Below are 12129 nucleotides of genomic sequence, written 5' to 3'. Positions count from 1 at the left end.
GCAGTGCGAAGCGAAAAGAGTTCACTGAATTGGTTCAAACCGAGGGAATGTCTGTTACCGAGTATACTACTAAGTTTGACCGTCTAGCCAAGGTCGCTGTGGGGATTGTGCCAACTGATTTCAGTAAGAAAGAGAAATATTTGGCTGGTTTGAGTGCGAAGATTAGGCACGATTTGGTGATTACTACCACCGAGGCAACTACATACGCAGAAATGGTCGAAAAGGCTTTGAGAGCCGAGGGTGTAGTGAAATTTCTTCAGGAGCCCCGGATGACTCCGAGCGTTGGTGGAACCCCCACCGTTCCTACTCCTGTCTATGGTAGGGATGGTGGTGACTCCACCACTGAACAGAAAAGGAAAGTGATTCCTGCATCTTGTGGTTCAGGGCAAAGCAAGCGGTTCCGTGGGAACCAAGGCAGAGGTGGACGCCAGAATTATTCTAAAACCTGAGTGTCCACAGTGCAAGAAACATCATCCGGAAGAGTGTAACTGGAAGACATGCTTCCTGTGTGGCATGGTGGGGCATTTTAAGAAGGATTGCCCTCAGGCAAAGAAAGAGGAGCCGAAAGCTGAGGTGAAACCAGTTCCTGCTCAAGTGTTCGCTATCACCCAGGCCGATGCTGCAGCCAATCCTTCTGTTGTGACAGGTCAGCTTCCCGTCAACAACTCCTTGTTTACATTTTTATTTGATTCAGGAGCTACACGCTCATATGTAGCTACAAGAGTAATTGATCTTTTGGGTAGGCCTTACGATATTTTAGAAAGAGGGTTTGGAACCCTAATGCCTAGCGGAGAATTGGTTATCTCTAATAGGCGCATTAGGTCTATGCCGGTTAGGATCGAAGATAAGGAGTTGAGCGCTGACCTTATACAACTGGAACTAACTGAGTTTGACATTATACTGGGGATGGATTTTTCGTACAAGTATTCGGCCAGTATAAATTGTAAGCGGAAGAAGGTGATTTTTCAGCCAGAAGGTGAAGATCCGTTTGTTTATGTTGGATCTGTTCAGGGGTCTCGGATCCCAGTCATTTCTGTATTGAAGGCTAGAGATTTACTATACAGTGGCTGTGTAGGATTTCTAGCAGTGGTAATTGACTCCAGCAGACCTGAACCATTCGGTCCTGAGGCAGTCAAGGTGGTAAGAGACTTCCTCGATGTGTTTCCTGAGGAGTTGCCGGGATTGCTGCCGCAACGAGAAATTGATTTTGTAATTGATCTGGAACCTGGAGTTGAACCTGTTTCTAAAGCTCCATATAGAATGGCTCCAGCAGAACTCAAGGAGCTTAAGTTGCAACTTCAGGGGATGCTTGATATTGGGTTTATCCGACTTAGTGTATCGCCTTGGGGAGCTTCGTTTTTGTTTGTGAAAAAGAAGGATGGTTCCCTCAGAATGTGTATTGATTATCGGGAACTAAACAAGCTGACGATTAAGAACAAGTACCCATTGCCCAGAATCGATGATCTGTTCGATCAGCTTCAGGGAAAGACAATGTTTTCGAACATTGATCTACGATCTGGTTATCATCAACTCAGAATTGGAGAGGAGGACATACTGAAGACTACTTTTAGAACCAGATATGGGCATTATGAGTTTCTGGTAATGTCATTCGGATTGACTAATGCTCCTACGACCTTTATGGATCTCATGAATAGAGTATTCAAGGATTTCCTCGATAACTGCGTTATAGTGTTTATCGATGACATTCTTGTATACTCTCAGCCAGAAGAGGAGCATGAGCATCATCTTCGAATGGTGTTGCAGCAACTTAGGGATCACAAGTTGTATGCAAAGTTCAAAAAGTGTGAATTCTCTTTGTCTGAGGTGTCCTTTCAAGGGCATATTGTTGGGAAAAATGGGATTATGGTTGACCCAAACAAGGTGGAATCGGTGAAGAATTGGCCGAGACCCAAGTGTGTGACGGAAGTTCGAAGTTTTCTCGGTTTAGCAGGGTATTATCGACGTTTTGTCGAAGGATTCTCTAAAATTTCTATGGCCCTAACTGAATTGACCAAGAAAAATCAGAGGTTTGTGTGGTGAGATAAATGTGAAACAAGTTTTCAGGAGTTAAAGCAACGTTTGATAACAGCTCCGTTGTTAGCGTTGCCATCAGATCAAGAGAAATTTGTGGTTTATTGTGATGCATCCAGACAAGGTTTGGGATGTGTTCTGATGAAAGCTGACAGAGTCATAGCTTATGCCTCTCGACAATTGAAATATTATGAGCAGCGTTATCCAACTCATGACTTAGAGCTTGATGTTGTGGTATTTGCTTTAAAGATATGGCGACATTTATCTTTACGGTGAGAAGTGCGAGATCTATACTGATCATAAGAGTCTCAAATACTTTTTCACCCAGAAGGATTTGAATATTAGGCAGAGAAGGTGGTTGGTATTGGTTAAGGGCTACGACTATGAAATTTTATATCACCTCGGGAAGGCCAATGTTGTGGCCGATGCTTTAAGCAGAAAAGGTCCCGGGCAGGTTTGTACCACAGTTATGATAGCTCCTCAACTAGCCTCTGAAATGGTTAGTGCAGGGATTGAGTTCGTAGTTGGGAAATTGCATAATTTGACACTCCCGTCTGATCTATTGGAAAGAATCAAGAAGGCGCAGTTGGAAGATTCTGAGCTAGTTAAGGTTCGAGACGAAGTAATGGTTGGTCGGCCTAGAAACTTTTCAGTCTCGAACAGTGCAATGTTGTTATGCAAAGCTCGAGTTTGTGTTCCTAATGTTGATGAGCTTAAGAAAGAGATACTTGATGAAGCTCACACCACACCTTATTCATTGCATCCAGGGACCACCAAAATGTACCAGGATTTAAAACCCTACTTCTGGTGGTATGGGATGAAAAGGGATGTGGTGGACTACGTGTCCAAGTGTTTAACCTGCCAGCAAATTAAGGCTGAACATCAGAGGCCGGCAGGGTTACTACAACCTTTAGTCCTTCCTGAGTGGAAGTGGGAGGACATGGCAATGGATTTTGTAACTGGATTACCTAGAACTACGGGAATGTATGATTCAGTATGGGTCATAGTGGACAGATTCACAAAATCAGCTCACTTCCTACCAGTGAAAGTTTCATATTCAGTGGATTAGTATGCTGAATTATTCGTGAAGGAGATAGTTCGTCTCCATGGAGCTCCTAAATCTATTGTGTCAGATAGTGATCCAAAGTTTACATCAAAGTTTTGGGTGAGTCTTCAGAAGGCTATGGTACTAAGTTAAAGTTTAGCACAGCCTTTAACCCTCAGACTGATGGTCAATCAGAAAGAACAATTCTGATACTGGAAGACTTACTGCGAGCCAGTGTCATGGACTTTGAAGGTTCATGGAGTAAGTACTTGCCTTTAATTGAATTCTCCTACAACAATAGCTACCAGAGTACTATAGGGATGGCTCCCTATGAGATGTTATATGGTAGAAAATGTCGTTCTCCTATTCATTGGGACGAAATAGGGGAAAGGAAGTACTTGGGTCCAGAGTTAGTGCAGAGGACCAATGAGGCTATTGATAAGATCAAGGCTCGGATGCTTGCTTCTCAAAGTAGGCAGAAAAGGTATGCTGATCCGAAGCGCAGAGATGTCACATTTCAGGCAGGGGAACATGTTTTCCTGCGGGTTTCACCAATGAAGGGTATTAGGCGCTTCAGGAAGAAGGGTAAGTTAAGCCCTAGGTTCATTGGGCCATTTCAGATACTCGAGAAGGTCGGGCAGGTAGCATATCGGCTAGCCTTACCACTAGCGTTATCAGTTGTTCATAACGTATTTCACATTTCTATGTTGAGGAAATACGTGTCAGACCCGACTCATATCTTGAGTTATGAAGCCCTTGAATTACAACCAGACTTATCCTATGAAGAGCAACCTGTACACATTCTGGATAGAAACGAAAAAGTTCTTCGGAACAAGACTATTGCACTAGTTAAGGTCCTCTAGAGGAACAGCGAGGTGGAGGAAGCCACCTGGGAATTGGAGTCGGATATGAGGACTCAGTATCCAGAGCTATTCAGGTTAGATTTCGAGGATGAAATCCTTTGAACGGGGGGATAATTGTAATGACCGCTTTACTAATTTGGATTAGAAAAGGCAATTAGCACTAATTTCTGTCTTTTTATTATTATTTATGAATTTAATTATTGTGGACCCCAATATTTAGAAATAAATATAAGAGTTATAATTTCTCAATTCCGGAGATTTTATTAAACTCTAGGGGTATTATTTAGCTTATATGTGAAATATGTAATTTTTGTAATTTTTGCTCGGCGACAACGGAAAATGCGATGGATGGCTAGTTTGATCACATGGGTAAGTTTAGAACCTTATTTCTTTGTGGGAAATATTTTAGAGAAAATAATTATCGGGATTGAGCGGGGTTATGGGATTTGACCATTTTACCCCTAGCTTTAGAAATACCCTAATGTTAAGTCTAAAGGGCATTTTAGTCTTTTCCTTGATGAGGATAGGTGGCTGCCCTAGGTGATTGACACCTAGCCAAGTAATTTTTTCAGCAAGAGTTAATTGGGAAAACCCTTTTCATTTGAGGAAATTAAGAAAAAGAAGAAAAACAAGAAATTAGAGTTATCTCTTGAATTCTCTCTTTCTTTCTTTCGGCTGGGGCAAAGCTAGGGCAAGGATCAAATTTTTCCTTCCATTTCTCTGGGATTTAGCAAAAATTTAAGGAGGAATTAACCAAGGTAACCTTAGTTACTCTCTAGTTATGGTTTTTCTCAAGTTTTGCTTAGTTTCAAGGGGTGATTTCTAGGTTTGGGGGCTGTTAGGTTTCCTTATGCTTAGGGTTCGAATTTTATAGTTTATTTGAGTTAATTTAAGTTCCTAGCAGCTAGTATTATTGATTGGTTTGAGTTTTGTGCAACTTTAAGCTTTGAGTTCAAAGCTTTGAGCTTTAATGGCAACTTGAGTATTGATGGTTTGTTCTGTGAAATTCTTGTTGGAAACTATTGTTTGTGCATTGTATAGGTACCCTGGAAGTTTTAGGAAGGTTTGGGATTGAATTGAGTTAAGGGGGTTGGTTTTTGTGTTACCAGCACAGAACCGGTCGACCGGTTCTAGGGGACCTAAACAAACCGGTCGACCGGTTGGTGTCCCAGTTTTTGGACTTCCGGTTGGGACCGGTCTGCCGGTTGGGGGAATTTTTGGAACCCTTGTTTTTCCCAATTTTGAGATATTTAGGGTATTGCCATGTGATTTATCGATATGGGAACTTTTAGTTTCAAGTTTAAGTCCCCCGAAAGTGATTTAGCGAGTCACTCATCTGTGTTACAATTAATGTGATTAGGGCATCCATCTAGCGCGAGCATTTCCGTTCAGGTCGGCCAGCACACTTGAATTCGGAAAACAGGTAAGAATTGTATATAATGTGTGATATGAATATCTGAGTGTATATATATACTATGTGTATATGCATGCTTAAAATGTTATTCGCACTACCAACACTTATACGGTTATGGTACAGAGTGCATTTGTATAGTGAATGTTCTCTGAGAGTACTGTGATACCAGCATAAGTACGCTGAGGTACTGGGAGTGTGTGGTATATCACTCAAGGGTACTCAGGGTATGAGCAAACCCTACCAACACTCGTACACCGAGGTTCTTAGTGCATGTGGTATAGTGGTTATACCCTAGTATGGAACGTTCGTACTCATCTGTTAAGTTGTAAATAGGTGTATGGGCGCCTAAGTACAAGTCAGAAATTATATGATATGTTGTATGCTTTTCTTACTGAGTTTGTTGACTCACAGTTCTACTTTCATGTGTAGGTAAAGGAAAGGCGAAGGCTGAACAGGAGTGAACCTGAGCTGGGATGAGATTGTACATGTTGAAGCGGGGCGACCTGGAATGTTCGGTCTCGGGACATCTGGGGATTGTATTTTGTTAGTCGCTGTACGACCTGAAAAATATGTATTTTGGAATATTAGTTTTACAAAGTTTAAAAACGGGATCCCGGCACTTGTAAATATTTTATTATATTATAAAGTTTAATATTTAATACAAAAGTTTAAATTTGACACATTTTTCGAGAAAATTCTTTGGTTAGCAAAGATTGCACTGTAATTGAAAAAGCACTGTAGCGTGCCTTAGCATTAGGACGTTACAGTCTACGTCCTTCTGGGATATGCTATACAGATGGAAAACGACATTCTAAATGTTGTTCCATCTAAAGCAGTTCCTAAGACACCCGCCGAACTATGGAATGGTCGTACACCTAGTTTACGCCATTATAAGATTTGGGGGTGCCATGCTCAGGTCTTGAGAAAGAAAGAAGGCAAACTGGAATCGCGAACTGAAGTTTTCATGTTTGTCGAAAATTCTAAAGAGACTAGGGGTGGACTATTTTTCAGTCATAAGGATAACAAAGTGTTTGTTTCTACAAATGTTACTTTCCTTGAAGATGACTATATTAAAAACTTCAAACCGAAAAGTAAAGTTGTGTTAGAGGAAATGCTTTCAGGTATAACACCTTCTGATGTTCCATCCTCTTCTACTCAAGTAGAGGATGATCCCACTCCCTCAGTCGAAACAATTGAGAGAAATACCACTAAAGTTCTTGTTCAGAAGATCACCGCTCCTCGTCATAGTGGGAGGGTTTCTACTAAACCATCTCGTTATGGCTTGGATGGTGAAATCAATATGGTCGTTTGTGACGGTATTGATGACGACCCATTAACCTATAAACAGACAATGGCAAGTCCAGAACGGAAACGATGGTCAGCCAGCATGGATTCAAAAATGGATTCCTTGAAAAAGAAAAAAGTGTGGGAATATGTAGACGCACCGATGACTATCGTCCAATCGGATATAAATGGGTCTACAAGAAGAAAAGAGGCACTGGAGGCGAAGTTGAAACATTTAAAGCTAGACTGGTCGCCAAGGGTTACACCCAAAGAGAAGGTGTGGACTATGAGGAAACTTTTAGCCCGGTCGCCATGCTCAAATCCATCCGAATTCTTCTCTCCATCACAGCCGCTTTCGATTATGAACTCTGGCAAATGGATGTCAAGACAGCCTTCCTTAATGGAATTCTTGAAGTAACCATCTCTATAGAGCAACCAGAAGGCTATGTTCTTCCAGGGCAGGTAAAGAAAGTTTGCAAACTCAATAGGTCCATTTATGGACTTAAGCAAGCTTCTCGCTCCTGGAATAAAAGGTTTGATGAAATCACTAAGACTTACGGCTTTCTTCAGAATGAAGATGAACCTTGTGTTTATCAACTCAAGGAAAACCAAGTGGTAGTATTCCTGGTCCTTTATGTTGACAACATTTTGATCATTGGCAACAATGTCAAGAAAATGACTGACATCAAGGAATGGCTAGACACTCATTCGAAATGAAAGATTTGGGTGAAGCTGCCTATGTTCTCAGTATTCAGATTATCAGAAACCGGAAGAACAGATCCCTTGCTCTCTCTCAAAAAACTTACATAGGTAAGCTTTTAGAGAGATTCTCAATGACAAACACCAAAGGGGCAACCATGCCTTCTAGATTTGGTATCCGTCTATCTAAGGAACAGTGTCCCACTGATCCTCAAGAGATAGAGGACATGAGAAGGGTTCCTTATGCTTCTGCAGTTGGGAGTCTAATGTATGCAATGCTATGCACTAGACCTGACATCTGTTATGCAGTAGGAATTGTGAGCAGGTATTAGACAAATCCAGGACAGGAACATTGAAATGTTGTTAAGCATATCTTGAAGTACTTGAAGAGTACAAGGCAATTCGTGTTAATCTACAAGGGTGGTTCTTTAAATCCTGTAGGCTATACCGATTCAGATTTCCAGGCATGTCTTAATGACAGGAAATCTACATCTGGGATGGTGTTTACTCTTGAGGGTGGAGCAGTGGTTTGGAGAAGTGCTAAACAAATCGCAATTTCGGACTCTACCATGGAGGCAGAATACATAGTTGCTGCAGAGGCTGCAAAAGAACTTGTCTGTCTTAGAAAGTTCTTCACTGGACTCGATGTCGTCCCTGGAGTGGAAAAACCACTTGTTTTGCTTTGTGATAACATTGGAGCCATAGCCAACAGTAAGGAGCCTCGAAGCCACAAGAGAAGCAAGCATATCGAAAGGAAATATCACATCATCAGAGAATATGTTGTAAGAGGGGATGTACTGGTGGAAAAAGTGGACACAGAGGACAATCTAGCTAATCCATTCACCAAGGTCTTGGCAGGACTGCTTTTGAAAAGCACCGTCAGAATTTACGATTAATTGAAATGTACTAATTGTTTTATATTAGTGCAAGTGGGAGTTTGTTGGGTTTTATGCCCTAAATAAAACTCTAATTTTAATGTAATCTTTATCTTTTAAATATCAATAAAGAAACAGAAGTATTTTCATCACATTGTGTGTCATTTGGTTCATGTTGTCATTTACTTGTTTATTTGATTTATAAATTCATCCAAACCCATGTCACATTTATATTATTGTTTATTGTGTCGTCAGCACAGTGAAAAGTAATCAAGATTATGTGATTAAATATATATTCCTAGATATATCAGTATACAGGGTTTAACTGATATGTTAATCTACAACATAGTTTACTTGCACCTTGGATAAGTGCTATATTCTTTCTAGGGCATTAGTTAAAGTAAAGCTTGGGTTGGATGCATGGAGTATGCATCGAAAGGGACCGATATTGAACTTTGAATGAGATATATTAAACTGACCGTAATATCTATTCAATTCAATATCACCTAGTTGATCCTAGATCAAATGATCTTAATCCTGATATGGTTATGTTCGACCTCAAGAGTATTATACATGTTCTTTGATTTGTTAGTTAAACCTACTTTTTGGTCAGGGTGATACGCACATTTTGGGAACATGGTAGTGCGATTGATTGGGAGCGCTAAACATATATATGGAATCTATAACTTCTATCTAACAAATAGAATTGAAATGATGATTTCCTTCGAGCTTGGCTAAACAGAGATAAATGGTTGAGTACTCATTTCAGTTCATTGAAATATCATTTATAGGTGGCTAAGTGTTTTAAGGATAAAATACATTGAAGGGTGTAACGGTAATTTAATCCCTATACAATGTAAATTATCTATAGATGATCATTGATTATTGGGATTATAACAATTGATAATTGATAGCGTATATATAACTGAGAGTGCAATTCCAAGTTCTATGCGTGGATGCAACAAGGAATTAATAAGTTAGTGAATTTACCTGGTAAGTTCTTGGTCTGCTTATTGGAAGCTTGGATATATAGGCCCATGGTCCCCATACTAGTTGAGACAATACTACTTGTAAGACTCAGTTAGTTGATTTTGATTAATCAATTATAATTCTAAAATTAGACTATGTCTAGTTTATGAATTTTCACTAAGCAAGGGCTAAATTGTGAAGAAAGAGTTTCTAAGGTTTATTTGTTAATTAAGAGACTTTGGTTAGTCTAATTAATAAATATATTAAATGACAATATTATTTAATAATTAATTTTTAGTTATTAAATAAATAGAATTGGCATTTAAGTGGTTAAAGTGGAAAATTGGCATTTTTGAGAAAGTGAGATGTAGAAATGATAAAATGGCAAATTTGCAAAAGTGGGGCCCATTATCCTATACATGGCCGACCACTTATGTAGCCTATTTATCATTTATTTTTTCATTATTTTGATGCCAAATAAATCTAACCTAACCCTAGGTGGTTTGCTATAAATAGGTAGTGATGGCTTCAGGAAAAAGATGATGCATCTCATTCCTTCAGAGAAAAACTCAAAGCCTTCTTCCTATACCAAGCCGCCACCTTCTCTCTCTCTTCTTCTCTTCTAAAAATCAAACCCTATAGTGAGTGAGTGAGTGCCCACACACATGAAGTGGTACCTCAATCATAGTGTGGAAGATTGTGAAGAATCCAGATTCAAGAGAAGGACATTCGGGCTCAGATCTTGGTAATACTCTGCGACAGAAAGGATACAAAAATTAGAGATCTGAGTGGAAGGAGACATTATATTCCGCTGCAACCACTATAAGGTTTCTCATACTTTATATGTGTTTATTTCATATCGTTTTAGAAGTTCTTATTTAGGATGTTAAATAACATACTTGTTAGTAAATCTAAGATCCTGGTAAAATAATTTCCAACAGACCGACGGGTTCCCTTTGGTAACATGACTAACGCTTACAGTGTGTGGCCTGTTATTTTAGTCCCATACAACTTACCCCTGTGGAAGTGCATGAAACCTGAGTCGTTGATGTTGTCTCTTTTGGTGCCAGGGCGCACTGCCCCTGGGAAAGACATGGATGTTTTCATGAGACCATTGCTTGATGAATTGAGGGAGTGGTGGGATTCAGGTGTCCAAGCTCGAGATGCTTACAGCGAGACTATTTTCACACTGAGAGCTGCTATTTTGTTGACCATTAATGACTTCACAGCGTATGCAATGATGTCTGGATGGAGCACCAAAGGGTACAAGGCGTGCCCCACCTATAACGAACACACTCCTTCCATTGGATTACGCAACAAGATTGGTTATGTTGGGCACAGAAGGTTTCTTGAAATGGATGATCCAAGGCGTAGAAGTAAAAAAATACGATGGAAAATTTAGGAAAGACAACCTCCTCCACAATTGTCGGGGGACGATATTTTAGCTCAGCTTGAGCAGTTACAATTTTTTTTGCCTAAAAAACACAAGCAATTTGGTGGAGTCAAACGTAAACGTTCTGTAGCTGAGTTAAATTGGTCAAAGAAGAGTATATTTTTTGAACTACAGTATTGGAAGGACTTGTCTCTCCGGCATAATCTTGACGTAATGCATATCGAGAAAATGTGAGTGACAATGTACTTGGAACTTTGTTAAGTATCGAGGGCAAGTCTAAGGACACAGAAAAGGCAAGATTGGATCTAGAGAACCTTAAAATACGTTGTGAGTTGTGGTTATTTGAAGACCGTAACGGGAGTTGTGGTTATTTGAAGACGTTGTGAGTTACACACTTACTCTTCCTGAACGACGTGAATTTTGCGGATTTATTAAGTCTGTGCAGTTCCCAGACGGATTCGCTCCAAATTTAGAGAAAAATGTCAATGAGATTGAAGACAAAATTTATGATCTGAAGTCTCACGATTGTCATGTGTTGCTACAACGCTTGATGTCCGGTGGCAATAGAAAGTTCTTGAAGAAAGAAGTTATGGATACAATAATTGAGCTGTGTGTATTTTTCCAGAAATTGTGCTGTAAAACATTGAATGTTACAGACTTGCAAATCATGCAAAAAAGTATTCTAGACATTCTTTGCAAATTGGAAACCATTTTCCCACCAGCATTTTTGGACATAATGGTTCACTTCATGATGCATTTACCTAAAGAAGCGATACTTGAGAGACCAGTGCACTTCAGGTGGATGTATCTAATTGAACGAGCCATGTCTGTGTACAAACAATATGTAAAAAATCGTTCTTGACCGGAAGGATCTATTTCTGAAGCTTATCCAGTTAATGAAGCCTTAACCTTTTGTTCAATGTACTTCTGGAAAGTAGAAACTCGATTTAATCGTCAAGATCGAAATAGTGATGTCCTCCCAAATAAGCCTGAAAGGGAATTCTCTGCATTTAAGCATGTTGGATGACCAATCGGTCATAGGACCATTGTTGCTTTACCAATGCAAGATAAATTGAAGGTAGATTGGTACATTCTCAACAATTCGAATGAAGTGAAAAAGTATATCACGTAAGATACTTTTTTCATATTCAATTTAGTTCTCTTTAGTGACGACATTATCTAACATTTTCCCCATTTTTCATGTAGTGAGCATAAGAACGAGCTACAGCTTAGGGGACATCAAAATCTTTATTAAATGTCAAAGGCACATTTTAGAGGATTGCACTTCATTCGATATTCTTGCATGATGTTGAAGAACTCATCTATGTCTTTGATGTGGTCTTCAGATTTTTTTGACATAACCAGCATGTCTTCGACGTAGACTTCCATATTATTTTCGATCAAGTCATGAAACATATGGTTGACTAGTCTCTGGTATGTACACTTGCATTCTTGAGTCACGGAAAGCTCTACTGGTGTTTGGATCGAGTGTTGGAGAGAGAGCAAGAGTGAGAAAGAGATAGATAGAGAGGGAAGTTTTTTCTAAGCTTCCAATG

Source organism: Cannabis sativa, chromosome 2 (genome assembly GCF_029168945.1).
Source record: "Cannabis sativa cultivar Pink pepper isolate KNU-18-1 chromosome 2, ASM2916894v1, whole genome shotgun sequence".
NCBI lineage: Eukaryota > Viridiplantae > Streptophyta > Magnoliopsida > Rosales > Cannabaceae > Cannabis > Cannabis sativa.
This window is presented reverse-complemented; position numbering follows the sequence as displayed.